At 41.4% G+C, this 16,152-nt stretch overlaps 1 protein-coding gene across 4 annotated transcripts in view; it reads right to left on the reverse strand.

Moving 5' to 3' along the window:
- jade2 (jade family PHD finger 2) overlaps positions 1 to 14,452 on the reverse strand; it is a 312,027-nt gene extending 297,575 nt beyond the window's left edge. For 3 of the 4 annotated variants that reach the window (XM_041800778.1, XM_041800775.1, XM_041800776.1), the window contains exon 1: positions 14,323 to 14,452. The gene's annotated coding sequence lies outside the window, so the exon portion shown is untranslated. Of the gene's footprint in view, positions 1 to 11,349; positions 11,363 to 14,322 lie in introns of all 4 variants that reach the window. The other variant, XM_041800777.1, reaches the window with a different exon arrangement.
- Positions 14,453 to 16,152: the final 1,700 nt, after the last annotated feature.

A 16,152-nucleotide genomic window follows, 5' to 3' on the forward strand; every position in this document is an offset into this window, starting at 1 on the left:
CTTATTTCAATTTCAATCCAGCGGGTCTGTATCTAAACAGGAGAAGACAGTAGAAAGTTTAAAAATGCAATAAAAAGGGTGTGACAAATCACAATTCAGTAAAGTTTTGAATCTTTTGACAAATGAAATCTAGAAAGCTTTTCATGAAAAAAAAATATCTGCAGCTTTTGTCCATTTTTCCCAAACTCTTTCAACAACCCTTAGCCTCACTCTCGGTCTCACCTGCCACCCCAATGCTTTTATTTCTTCCTTCCTGAATATTTCCCCTTCTTCTTGGGGAAAAGCAGACAGGCAGGATGAGACGGGATGGACCGGAGAGTGTCTGTGTGGGTGAGAAACACTTTCCTGCACTGTGCCAAAGCTGTGTGTAAAAGCAAGACAGCAACAGCTAGAAGGCATGCAGGGAAGACCGCAACAGACACACACACGTCCAAGCCTATTTTTACTCTCTTTCCTTCTGTCTCCTACCCAACACATCTCCTTCACACACATACACACAGAGTTATTTTGGACAAAACCACTAGAGAAGGTTGAATAAAAAGAGCCTCACACCGACAAGTTTGACAGGTATAGAGAGAAAGAGCAGCAGACAAGAATCATAAAGATTTATAAAGTGAGGAGGAGATACCAGGGACTGAGAAAAGAAACAGAGAGAGAGAGAGGGATGAAAGAGAGAGACAGAGGGAGATTGGGAAATAGGGCAACTGTTATGAATGAGCTGAAAGAATCAAAATGTCAAGGTGTGAGTGCTCTTGGTTTCTGTGTGTATCAATGTGTGATGTTGGGCATCAAGAAATTACCTCAACATCAAACATACGCACGCACAAACGCGCTCACACAGAGGTGCACGCGCTCAGCAAGGAGAACAGAAGTGAAAAAACACATTTCACACACATCACACACATCAAACATCCTCATCAGAGCCGTGCTAACAGGTGTGCAAGAAAGAAGAGACGGCAGCCGACTCAGAGCGCAGCATGACAGGTAGAGATACACACACTACAAGCAGACACTTCAGCTGTGTATGGATGAAACAGAGGGATATGAACCCTTCAACATGCTGACACTTAAGAAAAGACATATTTATGTGGCATTTGGATGAAGTTCTGCTGTTTGGGGACATGTTTTAGTTTCTAAATGTTCTCACAGTTAGACATGTCACTTAAAGTGTGTCAGGATGATTTCCCATCAGTGGTTTAGCTCACACTGAAAGGCTAATAATCTCTGCAGACATGATCCAAATATATCATACCTTTAAAGATAAACAGGTAACCAGATAACTATTGTTTATCACAGGGAAAGTCAGTGGATAGTCCATGAGAGAACTGAGCTCAACTTTAAACTGACTAATTAGTCCAACAATGGGGCATCATAAGTGATTGGTCTAAATGATAGTCAAGCCCCACAGTGACCTTCAAGATGATAAGTGGTATGGAATGAATAAAGGACATATGAAGTGAGAGAATGGCCCAAATGAAAATCCCAGCATGCCGTAGTGCATCAGTTCTCAGACAGCAGTCTAAATGGTGTGCTCACGACTTTCCTCTGTTACACACAAACATCTTCTGACTGACTGGAAGGCTCACAGCCACTTAAGAGCAGTCATGAGTCACTCTGTGATGCTGATATCACCATCTCTATTCCCATCAGCCCTCCGCCCATACCCCCCACCCCCATTTCGGCCTTGCTGAACACTCTGTGGGGATCAGCTAGACAGAAGAAAGCCTCTTCTTTATGTCAAGTGAAGATGACTGTTAACGTCAGAAAGCAGACGGATTGGCCAGATTCCGTGTCCGCCATCAGGCAAATCCATCTTGCAAAAATCCAATCTGTATTGACTGTGCCAGGAATGTTAACTATTTGTTCAAGAAACTAATATTTTTTTACTAATTCAGGTCTGAAATGCCTGTTTGATTTTGTGTCTCAGTTGTAACACATTCTTGTAACACTAGAGTCAGACCTGTTGCTCAGGTGGCTACTGCCACTGCTACAAAGCTCTACAACACAAATGGAAAGTGGCACTCTGGACTGGCAGCATCTCAAGGTATGGAACAGTTTAGACATTGCTTTTATCAACACAGCAAAAACTAGAGTGTCAATATCTCAGGGTTTAACATTTTGGATTTAATTTTACATCTCAAAGTATAATTTTATCCATTCAGAGTTAAACGGTCTTCAGTGTTTGTGTAATTTGACAGTGTTGATTCACCAGTCTTAGTCCAACTCTGTAGAGAGTCAAGTGATCCAAGTCACTGCTATTTCAAATCTAGGGGATATGTGGGCAGATTTTCCCCATCATGCCTTTGGGCAGAGTGGTTAGTTGTGTTTAGTTGTGTTTATGTGTTTCTAAATGTGTTCGGATATTTCATGTTGTTGATTCCTTTGCTTATGTTTCTAGCGGATTCTTGTTTTTATGTTAAAGAAATATGTCAGTATTTTTCAAGTAAAGGCGTATGAGGTACGTAGCAGTAGTGGTGGCATGAGCCTTCAGTGAGCTAAGTGAGAATTGCTCCTTTAAGAAGAGTTTTCTGCTTGTACCGGCCAAGAAGCTAGGCTATACAGTGTAACAGATGGGTAAAATTTCTAACTGGAATTTAGTGGGTTTTTGGTAAAAATGGGCCACAAAACGATGTTGGCTCAAATGTATGCATTATCAAAAAATGTTGAACCATTTTATGTTATACCCTGTCAGCCTATGTGTTTTTGACACTATTTTGCAATGCAAAGCACTTCACCTGTAGCCAAACCTGCATTGCAAAATAGTGACCAAAACACAGAAGCTTTCTGGGAAAAAAAAAAATAAAACAAGGAATTTATCAACAACTTATCGATTAGTTGGTGCGTGGGTGTAATTTCAGTCAACAAAGTTTTTCTTTGGTTGACTACAAGCCTACTCTGAACACAAGAGAGTTAAGTGTTAAATTTAAAACTATGGGAATTACATTGATACCGATAATTTTACTGTGAAATGGAGATTAAGCTGTATACAGGCTGTCAGGTTAGCCTGATGTAGAACCACTTACCTGGTGCAACAAGCACATGGATGTTAACCTGCATAGAAGCACTGCTAAAGTTAGCCACAGGTTAGCAAACTGTGTTAAATTTGACTGTTTGACTGCGTTCTTCATTTCAGTTTAGCTGACTAGCCCAAATTTAAATTTGTGTTTGACTGAAGTAAGTCACCTAAGAGCATCTGTAGACTTAAGCAGTAATGATACGTACTTCAGTGGTACATAACACTGACACACACATACGTGTACCAACTTCAGAGGCATCGGGCAAAACAAACAATCCACAGAAATCAAATAGATTTCCTTTATCACCTTGCTGGCTCCAGCCACCAGAACATTAACACAATATTTATTGATGCTGCCACTGCTCCTGCTGCTGCTGCATCATAGGAAAAGGAACAGGGGCAGAAAACAGGAAGGAGAGAAAGAAGTAATGAATAAAAAGAAAAAAAGAGGAGAGAAGAGGCTATGGTCCAAATAATTTTCGAACTAAGCCTCGCACTCTGTCTCCTGAAATCTGCTGACAAACAATGGAAGAGGTTAGTCTGAGCCAGCAAGGCTGGGCCTCTGCCAACAAGCCAGGAGGAGAGAGAGCAAAAGGGGAGGACAGGTGGGAGGAGAGAAGGAGGGAGAGAGAAAGACACAGAGAGAGAGGGATGGAGGATTGATGCATTGCTCCTGTCTTCAGTGCCATCAGGAGTTCATTAGCTTCTGGAGGGAAGTGAGGGAATGGATGAAAAGGACACAAAGATGGAGGATGAGCCCTCTGCCCTTCACTCCTAGTGACCCCAACAGCCACCTCCCTGTTTACCGACCTATACGGCCACTGTTCCTCCACTCCTGTCGTCTTTCATCCCACACTTTCTTCTCCCTCCAGCCTCATCTTCTGTCACTGCTGGCTTTACCTTCCCTTCCCTTTCCTCTCATTTGTCACTCTTTACCTCTTCTCTCACATATTATTCCCCCATCTTTCATGCTCTTTCATTCCTCACATACTTTTTTATATGCATTCATCTTTACATTTTTATTCTCTGAAAACAAACTTTGTCCCTATGCTCTCAAAACTCAGCCAAACAGAAACTTCTGAGACATTAAGAGTCAGAAAAACCCAACCCAATCCCCTCTAAATCTTTGCTCACCTGCCTTCTTTTATTCATCAAGACATACTTGATGCTTTTAAATATGAATCAAGTGCAAATTAAATCTTGCAGGATGGCACTATGAATCATTTCCATCTTGGATCACCGGGTGTTCAAACAGCTAAGGAGGGTCTGACATACTGTTTCTGTCTGTTGTTTACTAGCTCTCTCTCCCAACAAGTATATACGCACCAACTCCTGAAAGTCTTCCCATCAGGAGCTCAGGCAGCATCTGTCAGCCTGTCCATCACTTTGCTTACTGCCTTCAAACTCTATTTTTCCACAGAGGAGGAGCAGGAGGTAGAAGGCAGATGGAGGGGGAACATTTATAGTCAATAGTCTGATATAGGATAAAAGAAGAAAGTATCCTGCAATAGTGGCTGAGCAATATTGGAAAAACCTGACACTGTGAAATATTTTCTTTCAGAGAAATATACAGTAATGTGCAGAACTTTTAGGCATGTTTAGGGCAAAAAAGTCTGGCAGTAAGAGTGATTGACACAACCCTAGTCGTGCTCTGGATGCAGAGTGAGATTCATGATGGGCCAATCAGAGCAACAAATGATGTTTGTGCACATGCGCTACTCTAGTGCTAACAGGCTACTGTGCCATAACCTGTTAATGACGGGGCAACTCAGTGAGTAAAATTGATGCCAAGGCTCTGCTTTCCTACAGCTACATCTGAACTAATGGCTATCGCAGCAGCAGGCCCTGGATACAACGGCAGAACCCACCTGTAACACAAACCTACTGTACGCCTAACCAGACCGGGAGAAAAGCAAAAAAAACACCTTTTCCGTCATGAAAAGCTTTCAGTGTCGCTCTCCATCCTTGTTTAATAAAGACACGTTGTCCAGTTCTGACAAAAGTGCAGCTGTAGCTGATTCTGCAAGCAGCAATTGTATACAAGCATTCACACAACAAGCAACCCTTTCCACCGTAACTATCACAAAGTCATGCCAAAGCAGGTCAGCAGAAGAGCAAAAACATCTTTTATGTGACAGAAAGCTTTCAGTGTGATTTTTATTCTTTATGTCATACAGAAAAATGGTCCAGTTCTAGTAAAACAGATGTCATGCTAAAGCTACATCTGAGGTAATCACTGCAATAGAGACAGCAATTACCAATGGCTTTCAGTACAACGAAACCCCGACCATAGCGCAACTCTGTATGTATGACTCTGAAAATAGAATCACTCACTCAGTAACGGAAAAACCCATGTGTAGGGGTTGACCTCAGCAGTCAGCAAAAAATGACCTTTTACATGATATTCTACTTTTCTGAGATGCACCTGTATTTGCTGATTAGGGAGAGGCAGAATAAAGCATGTTAAAGCAGATGATAAAAATGTGCCATCTGTAGTTTGGGCACTGCTGAAAAACAAAATCAGCATCTCTGCAAAGCTTATAAGCAGACATCATACAACAGATCAACTGTTTATCAGGCTACCTCTAATTCAGCCAAAATTTTATATTAGAGTAAATAGGGAACTTTGTCATCTATCCATGTCTACGTGTTCCTGTAAAGCGTCCTTGGGTTTCTTGAAAGGCGCTATATAAATTCAAGATATTATTATTATTATTATCCAGTAGCACAAGATCATCTACAGTTTGACCTATTTACATTTCGCATAACAATCTGCATTTTGGTATTTGAATACCAAGTCACCACACTTTAGCACGCAGGTCCACACGATGCAGTCACCATGGAGTCTAGATGTTTATTTGCAGACAAGATTTTAAAGACAGATTTTATTTGTGAGAAGATAGAAAAGACAAAAATCAGACCAAATGAAGAGCCATTTGGGAGCCTCATGAGCTACTCTTATTATTGAGCTAAGCTGAAAAGTGCAGATTTCTAGAAAGACATGCAATCCCCATTGCTGCAATCGAGGCTGGACGGACATGAATAAAGTCATGATTTTTGTTTCTACGAGATCAAGCTGTTTTAGTATGCACTGAGGTCCACACAAAGCATTAATGAATACCACTTGGTACGTGAATGCCCAAATCAGATATAAATCTATCCAAATGCTTTGTCTTGAGAGGGTGTTGTATGCCATCATGACTGTGGAGGGAAATATGTGATTTTAGCAGCAATTGCTTCAAGAAAGTATCCAGGTTATTTTCATGAGTCTCCACAATCTCATAATGATATAATTTACAGTGAGTCTAAAGATTCTGTGCAATAGGAAGTGACATAAAGTGAAGTGCTGAAAAAAAAATCAGAATCAGCTTTGAAAAGTCACATCCAAAAAGTACAAATGATATAAAGAAGTTCACATGAGCCACATATCTGTTTGCATAAACCTGAACAAAGCCCTTACGTTTGAGTTTTAAATAGCTGAAAGGAATTTCTGTCACAATGTGTGAATGAGTATGAAGTTTTTCAGTGAAGAATTTTGTAAAAAAAAAAACATCGAATACTGAAATGTACTAAAAATATGAAAAGTCAGTTCAGTGGTGTCCTAATTGAGCTGAATGCTTTAATGTTTAAATGGTTCATATGTTGAATTTTGTGGAGAAGAACATAGCCAAATATGAGGCATAAGAAAAAAAAACACTCTACAAGTGCATTAATATCATTAGAACCCCAACATTTAAAAATATAAACAGCAAACTGACAGAGAGACTGTTGCGGTTAAAGTTGTTTATAACTAAGAGGAAATAAATGCAAATGAAATAAACATAAGGGAACTGAAGCATAAGCTCAGAGAGATATGAACCAATCATATCACTGTCAATTCTGTGGTAACAACATAAGCCTCACAGTGAACTATGAACAAAAACTGGATCATTAATTTTATGTGAGAAACCATCTGCTGCACCAGAACGTTCGCTGCTCTTATTCAGTCAGCGAGGGACACGTTTAGCAGGACCAAGACTTATGAGGCACATTCCAATTACTCCAGCAAAAACCTTTCCGAGAAATATGTGCACCACTTCCTGCCTCACAGTGATGTGTGCAGGTGTGCAGACTCTGCAATTATCCTTCACTAACAAGGCAGAGTCACAGCGGCACAGGGGACAAAAATGTCAGAACTCAAACACTCCCTCTCCCCTTGAAGTCTGACGTCACCTCCTGCCCACTGAACAGCAGGTTAGCGATCACGCACACACAGGCTCAAGAAGCTACTAATGAGGCTAGGCCACAGCGGGGTCATCTACTGAGAACAAACACTGACAAAAGGCACACAGGCTAATGCATACAAACATGCCTGCAGCGTCTAATCCACCACATGGCTGGTTTCATGTTGCAAAACTTGTCAGACATGCACATTAGGAAACCAGAACAATGCCACAGACTCACCACATAACATGAACACACACTTAAGAAACAAGAGAAGGAGACGTAAATCTGTTTGGTGACGATTAACAGACAATATTTGTCCAAAGTCTTCACAACCAAAATATCCCAGAAAAATCTGATATACGTTAGTATATCGAGTTTTTATGTTTAGAATCAATACATGTTTGGAGGATGTAACAAACATTTAAATTGTAATACTTTATTTGTTAAGGATTGTTTTGGGAGGGGTGGGGTTGGGGGGCTTATTATAAAAGCGCAGCCAAAGAGAGACAGGAAATATAGGGAGCGTGGGACATACACCAAACACGCAATTGGACCGATGCCACAACCAGTGGGTGGAGGACTATAGCCTAAGCATGGTGCTCTACCAACTGAGCCAGTTGTGCCCACCTTTACTTCACTTTTAACCAGAAGAGGGTGCTATTGCTTCAAGCTTCTGTTCATTACCTGAACAAGACTAAGTTAAAGCCTAGTATATGGCTGACCGCAACTATCTGGGATGCCTGTTGTAATGCCGGACAAGGGAGAGGAGTAGCTATGCCTACTTCCCCGAACAAGGTATCCACAGCACTACCGACAAAGCATTAACCTGACACACCAGAAAGACTGCTCCATATATTCATTGCTTGAATATATTTCACATTAATCCAGCAAAGCTCCCATAAAAAGCGTTTCAGTAGGGCAGGTCTTTTCCAGAATTTCTCAGAAGGTGATTTGGAGGAATGTTCTGTCACATTCATGACAGGCCAAGCAGAGCGACAAGACAAAATGACATTCTGTGCATGCGCTACTCTTGAGCTGACAGGCTACCGCTGCCATACACTGTTAATGGCGGAGTTTCTCTGTGAATAAAACTAATGCCAAGACCAGTTCGGAAACGTCATCATCTCCTCTGCCAAGAAAGAAAAACTGTCAGTTTTTAATAAAACTGCCGCTGTGGCTACGTCCAAGCTAATCACTCCAATAGCGGCCTTTACACACACTCACACTACCAGCTAACCCATTCCCACCATGATTATCACAAACCCATGCCGAAGCAGGTTGACAGAAGAGTGTAACATCTTTTCCATCATGATAAGCTTTCAATCTTCATTAAATAGAGAAACGTGGTCCAGTTTTGGCAAAACTGCTGCTATACGGAGGATGTGAGCGGTTACATGGTTAAATTCATTTATCAAATTAGCTGATGCGAGATTGACAAGTCAGTTAAACTATTTATAGTTTTTTATAAACACAGACTTGAAATCCCAGTGAATAATGCTCTTTTAAACTTTACTGAACCTCCCACCACTAGAGGCTGCTGTAGCTTCAGTTAATAACCGCTGCCTTCCTGTCTGAGTTTTCCCCCCAGCACTTAACTGGACATAAATGTGAGAAGCTTGGCAGTTAGTGTGTAGGAACAGCACAGTATGACCTTTTTTTAAGTAGTAAATGGAAATAAAGTGGTATGAATGCTGTTAAGGGTTGAACTCCCGTATAACTACTCAACCGAAGTGTAAAGAGGCCACATATCAAAGCACAATATTAACCTTCAATGAGAAACAAAAGGTGACAGAACTAGCTGCTAATGTTTACCATCTGTACAGCGTACCTCCTAACACAACCCTGTAAGGAATTGACTGTTTTCTAAGTAGTATCTCCTCTTTAGAATGGTCATTTAAATGTAATTAGCTGATTACAATTTAGCCGAGTGGGGATGTCTGGGAACTAGGGATGGACAATTTGAGAAAGTAATGTAATTGCCATGTTTTCCCCAATATTGCAATTGTGATTTGATATGTGATTGTTCCTTAAGTTCCTCATCTTCGTCATTAATCATTCTATACTACAACCAACACAATATTAGATTATAAAGGGCTGAGCAATTTTGAAAAAATATCAAATTGTGATGATTTTGACTCGTATTGCAAATTGGATATGAAATGTATTAAAGGGAATGATCATTTTTATGTCATTCTCATATCTAATAAGAAAAAATATAAAGTAGGATTTTTTTGTATTCTTAAAAAAGTCACTTGAATGACTGCATGTAAAGCTGGCCGATATGGCTTAAAATTGATATCCTGATATATTTTTGCTATATCCCGATACACGATATATATATTGCGATACTTTGAAATGTCCTCTAAGTAGCTGTGTAATGTTTAATTCAGCCTCAAATGACACCAGTTTGGTGATTAAGATAAACTTTTCTATTGGATTTTTAATAAAATTGTATACAGAAAGGGCAAAAATCAGTACAAAGTCCAATTTAACACACCGTTTCATTTTGAAAATGACTTCATTGAAACTCTTACTAATAAATCAAACATACATAAATCGTGAAATAGTCGGTCTTTTATAGTGTATGGAACATTTCTGTGTTAGGTTTACTATTGTTGATTATAAAATGATTATTTTCCTAATTAAGGGTAAAGCAAACCTACACAAAACTCACCAATCCTTCATGCAGCCGATGGCTAAAACCCTGCAGTCTCATCCACCATCCAGGCTCACAGCTGTGATTATATTAGTCCGTTATCTGTGCTGATGAACCACTGGACCAGTTTCTGACAAGTTCATACCATGCAAGCATCTTTAGAGCTTATTCAAAAAAACTCTCCTGTGTGATCATGGTGGTAAAAAAGCTCGTTTGAAGGCAGGAACTTTTCAACTCTGCGTTGTCAGTGTTTTGAGCTGTTAGACTGAGATAAGCCTCCGTTGTCATGGAGAAGTGGATCACATTGGTCCATTGCTGGGCCGTCTTCTCTCTGACATGTTCGACTCTGGCAGGGAGTTTTTAGCACAATGCTCGTGCCAGGCAAATCACATATCCTGGGTTAGGTGTCTTTGTGAAATTTTTAAATTCTGGCTTTTCAACAGCACTGGGGTCATGTCTTTAGCAGCGTGTTGTGTTACTGCCGCCGTTATCTCTGAGTCATCTTGCAGCGTATTTGAACGATTACTGCGTGAGTTCAACCTCTTCCTTTTTAAAGCTGAACCCCTGGCAGATGACAGACCCAGCGCTGTTTCTCGTTGTCCGTCTCTAAACGCAGATAACTAGCTGCTAACTCGCTACGCTGCTGTTTACCCACAGTGTTTACCTCCTCTCTGCTCCGCTGATACAAAAATGCGCATGTGTGAAGGAGGGTTTTCTGGATGGATGGGGGAGAGAGCTCTCTGCTGTGAGAGATGCTTTCAGGGACAATGGGAGAAGTGAAACTCCAGTGAGAAATTCACGCTGACAGCTCAAAACTTCCACATAATTACTCGATGTCTGCAATATAGCCATTTCATACATTGTGTGTGGCAAAAGCCGTGATACATTGAGTATACTGGATATATTGCCCACCCCTAATTGCATGATATGTAATGCATAACATCTCTGCAGCAAAAAAGGTTTTAAGCTGGTATTTTGACACAATTTTCAGGTTAAAGAAATACTGCACCTTCTGCGATTTGAAATTTGCAGGACACCATATTGCAATTTTATCTAATTTCAAATAAATTGACCAACCCTGCCAGGAACTTCAATTTCAATTAAGGATGAGTGCAGTTAATCGCCAAAACAGTTCAATTCAATTATCAAATTAGGATTAACAAGTTGGTTAAACTAATTACCTATCATTTTTAATAAACACAGGCCTGAAATCCTGGTCTATAATGCTCTTTTAACCTGTAATGAACCTCCTGCCACTAGGGCTAAACAATTTTGACTTGCACGAGGCTGCTGTAGCATCAGTTAGTCAGTTAATGGTCGCTGCCTTCCTGTCTGTTACGTCACGGATGTACACATGAGAAACTCAGCAGTGGCTTAGCAGTTAGCCTGTAGTAAGAACAGCACGGTATGTGTTTTTTTAAGTAATAAATTGAAATAAAGTGGTGTGTCGGCTGTCGAGGGTTCAACTCACGTGTAACTTCCACCTGAAATGAAAAGAGGCCACATATCAAAGCACGATATTAATCTGCAATGAGAAACGAATTCTGGTGCCGATAGCTTGTGATCTTAGCCATGCTGTAGATAGTATAACAGGCTAATGTCACACTTGCTAACACAATGACCCTGTGAGGAATTTGACTGCAAGGAATTTTCTCCTCTTTAGATTAAATAGTTAAACTAAATGTAAAATGAGCATTTAGCCAAATAGGAAAATAGACGCTTAGGAACATCCTTACTTTCAATACAAGTAATCCACGCTAATAGCTGGATTGACCAGGCTGAGAAATGAAAATTGTTGAATGATTTATTAATAAATTATCTTTAGTTGCAGGTGCACATTTAAACCTTTAAAGGAAAAAGTCCCTTAGAAAGTCAATGAGGCTTATTTTTTGTCATACTCCATGTATTGTTTAAATAAAATGTGACTGCTTGGTCAAAGATTTAAGTTCATTTTTTTTCTCAATAAATAAATTATATTTTCTTGCTTCGTCTGCCTTAAAAAAGTACACAGTATGAACTGAATCAGATTTTAGAAATAAAAAGATTTACCAGGTTGAGCATGTTACCCACAAGAGTATCATGGGCAACATGCTGGTTAGTTAGTTAGTAAGCAGAGCAGAGAGCAGCAGAGAGCTGATGACATGACAGCTAGTCAACCCGCCTTCAGGCAGCTACACTCATACATAAATCCTACAGCTCAGTTGGCTCTGTCCTTCTTATCTGACACATTTTTCTCAATCAAACCCCCACTCACACACTTTTGCCTTGCAGTCATCTTTAGCAATGTATGTAAATGAAACATATATGTGCGAAATGAAGGTGGGGTGGGAGGAGTACATATTTGTGTATGTGTGTTAGTGTGCATGACAGTATGGGATGGAGAGTACAGTAAGTGTGTGACGTCAGCGCTCCATTCATGAACAACACTCCTCCCCCTCCTCCTCCTCTTCACTACGTTGCTGCTAATGCGATACAACGCGTCACGTGGGGTCCTTACCCCCTTTTCCAGCCAATCACAGCTTAGCGCTTAACGCAGCCGACACAAATACACTCAGACACCACACTAGGATACACCCCCCCGCCTATACACACGTGTGCGTATGTACACATGTGAGGCTTAAAAGGTCTGTGGATTGGGTTTCACATGACATAATGCACAGTCACACGCACATTCCTCCTGGCTGTGCTCCTGAGTCAGATAATGAGAGAGAAACTTGATGGAGGGATGATGAAAGGGGAAAATGGAGGGATGGAGAGAAAGTTGGAGAAAATAGGAGGAAGAGGAAGACATTTGCTGATTGGCTGTAAAGATGTGGTCCATGATATGCAAAAAGATACAGCTCTCATCCTTGCTCACTCGCCTTGTAAACAACCACTGTCTCTAGGCAAGGGAGGCAAGACTCAAGGGAGGGGAGGGAAGGAGAGAAAACGAGTGAGAACAAGATTGCACTGCATCAGGAAAGACGTGAAAAACAGAGAAGGGGATAGAGGGATGAAGAGAGAGTTGTTATGCCCCCACACACCATGACTCATCTCCAGGAGGAGGAAGCTTGTGTTTGTGTGTCTACATTTGTGTGCATGTGCATGTTCCAGTTTGTCCAAGGAGTTTGGTATGTGCATCTGTTCTTGAATCTGTGTTTAGAGTTTGCAAGAGGCATGCAGAGTTGTAGGTGTGTGTGAAAAAAGGATGCTACTGATGTGTGTGTGTGTGAAGGCTGGAGGAGACGGAGAGGAAAGGGGAGGGGGTGGATGAGGGAGAGGGGAGACGCTGTCACAACTGGGAACATTTAACAAGTCCCCAGACAATCCCAGCTTAATTGATTCAAGGCTGGAGCCAGTTCAGTTTCACATGTGCCATCATAAAAAATAAAAATAAATCTGAACAAACTGCTCCTTTCAGCATTAATAGGGCAGGGATAATGTTCTTTCGAGCATCTCCAGGCAATTACAAAGAGTAGGTGGCAACAACATGCACACTGAAAATCACACCAGGGACAAATGCCCCACTTCCACCCCATTAATCCTGCTCTCATCTGACTCCAAGCTACTGCGGCCACAACTTCCTCTTGTATTGTTGTTGTTTCCAGGTAGGGATGCATGCAACACAGAGCTCTGACTTTGAAGAGGTAAACAACAGCCACTCCCCCCTCCTCTCTTTCCTCCACAGCCAGGAGGAGGAGGAGGAGGAGGAGAGGGTGAAGGAGGCAGAAGAGGAGTTGCTCTAATTCGTTGATGTGTGGTTGCGTGCTCTGCCTTCCTAAAAATCCAGAGCGAGCTGCTCCCCTCACCGTTCCCTTTTTCCCCCTCATTAATCGAGCAGTGAAGAACCCTGCATCTCCTCCAGAGCTCGTGAGCATTTGGTGGCACCATCCTGCACGCAGACCTGCTGCTCTCATCACCACCGATGGGCCAAATGTAATACAACACAAGAGTGTGCCTTAACATACAGCTGCAAGCCACTACTTGCATTCCTCGCTACGCCACTGAAAATGGCCCTATTTGTTGCAATTACACGCAAAAATAACCCCACTTGGAGACTCTCCAAGTACCCGCTCGCGCACTTTGATTCCCACTGGGGGCGCGTTCACGTTACGATTTGCAGCAACATGGCCAAGTTTAACCGGTTAATTTCATGTAAGCATGCGTGCACATGCTCTGGTTGCAAACGGGTTGTTTGTCTCTCCCTCGCTGCGACACGTTAAATACACAACCTCACACTCCTACCTTCCTTCCTTGACCCACATGCACCGCTCAGCAAGCCGCTGACTGTGACTGACAAGCCCGCTGCAAAAGTGCGTACAGAGCCGCTGCTGCTGCTAGCCTAGCACTGATAGCACTTGCAGCTGCAGCAGAAGCGGCAAAGTAGACTTCAGTGTTCCTACAACACTCCCACTTTTACACAGTATCGTTTTATCTGAATACCTAACGGTATTTTTAATTTTACCTTGCTTGCAGTCAGCTTCGGGTGCAGATACGTCCTCAATCCTGGACGGCGCGCGATTCCCAGAGATTAGGAGATCATTGGGAGCCAGGCACATGTAGTTTTACAGTGCACGGTTTTGCACTAGTTCACTGTGCCCACTCGGTGCCTAGCTGTGCTGCTAAACAGCCCCGGCTCTGAATCCACGTTGGGTGACAGGACGGTCCCTTCCCCTCCCTCCCTTTCCTTTCCCTCACGCTGCGAGTTGACAGCCCTGCAAAAAAAAAAAAACCCGGAGTCCAAAATCCCGAATAAAATCCCAAAAAAGTGCCAGCCAAGCGGAGTTGCAGCCGTTATAAGTCAACAAAAACAAACACAGTGCTGCCGCCGCTGGTCCCGCTGCTGTTCACGGTTTAGCAGGCTGCGAGGTGCGCACAACACACCGCTCACAGGAAAGCATGTCGCATTTTGCAAAAGCAGCCCAAACGTGGTGTCAAAAATCCGCCTGTGCTCTCCTCGCCAGTGCCAGCAGTACGAGAAGGGGGCACGGAGAAGCAAGAGGAGGAGGAGGGGTAAGAAAATTAAGAGGGGAAAAAAGGATGCTTTATATCCAAACGATGAGTCAGAAAAGATTGCAAGCCAGTTTCGCAATGTCCCTCCTTCAAAAATAAAACATCCAGCTCTCCTCGTCTTCACTTGCTGCCGTGCCTCCACTCCTCCAGCCCGGCGTGTAGCTACTGTACTTAGAAACCGCTCTGCACTAATGCACAGGCGGCTCTTCTCCTGCAGCCTCTGTCCCCCTACACCTTCAGGAAAAATAGACAACACGGAGCAAAAAATCAGGTCTTATCATCAGCTTGAAAACTCTTTTGGCGCCATATTTATGGCGTACTTTCAATTCACTGTTACCGCAAGCTGCACTTCCTACTCTGAGAAATGCATGATGACTGCGCCTCGGAGAGGAGAGGACGGGGATTGAACTTCACTTGACAAATTTGACTGTCTGTGGTTCAAACTTACACTGGGAGGGTGAGTGTTGACCATGGAAACAATAACGTTATATAAAGACTTTGACTCCCATTTTATGACCTTTTTTTATTTTCATTCAAAAATTATAGCCGAAAATAATTTCTTTCTGTAGACTCTGGTGTAAAATGCAAAAAAAAAAAAAAAAGGAAAAAAAAAAGAAAATATATAAGTCATCAAAGAAGCATTTTTCCTTAAATTAATATGTATGTAATTTCCTTTAAAAACATATTTAAGTTATTTATAAAATCTTAGATAGATATGGGTGATGTAGAAATATGGAACTACAGGACTATACAGGTGCATCTAAAAATAAATAGCCTAAATAAATAAACAAATAAATAGAAACTAAAAAAACGTTTTTTTCATCATAAAAAATTTAGAAGTTAAACTTGTTAAATTCTAAATGCATGTCATACAGTGTTAAACATTTCAAGACTTCTTTTTCACCTGACAAAAATACACTATTTTAAAAAATGAAAATATCACAAAAAATTCAAATAAAGCCTTTTAGAAAACAAAAACCTGACTAAACCTTTGCAATCATCAAGATTAAAACAAAAAAGTCTATTGTAATAAATCTATCATTTATAAAATGTTAAATTTTTGAGTTAAATCAAAGGAAAAAATGCAACTTTAACATGATAATCTAATTTCATTACCTTTGTCACTTTGCCGTGTATCTTGCACTAAATGTAGTCCCGTTCTAATAAAACTACAGCTGCCTACCTAATCTCTTGTTTACAGGATAGCAGTACAGCTAAATCACGCTACCACCTCGTTCTCCTGAAATGACACTGACTGGCGTGGTCATTCTCTGACTGGCAG

This window comes from Cheilinus undulatus, linkage group 12, assembly GCF_018320785.1.
Source record: "Cheilinus undulatus linkage group 12, ASM1832078v1, whole genome shotgun sequence".
In the NCBI taxonomy this organism is placed as follows: Eukaryota; Metazoa; Chordata; class Actinopteri; order Labriformes; family Labridae; genus Cheilinus; species Cheilinus undulatus.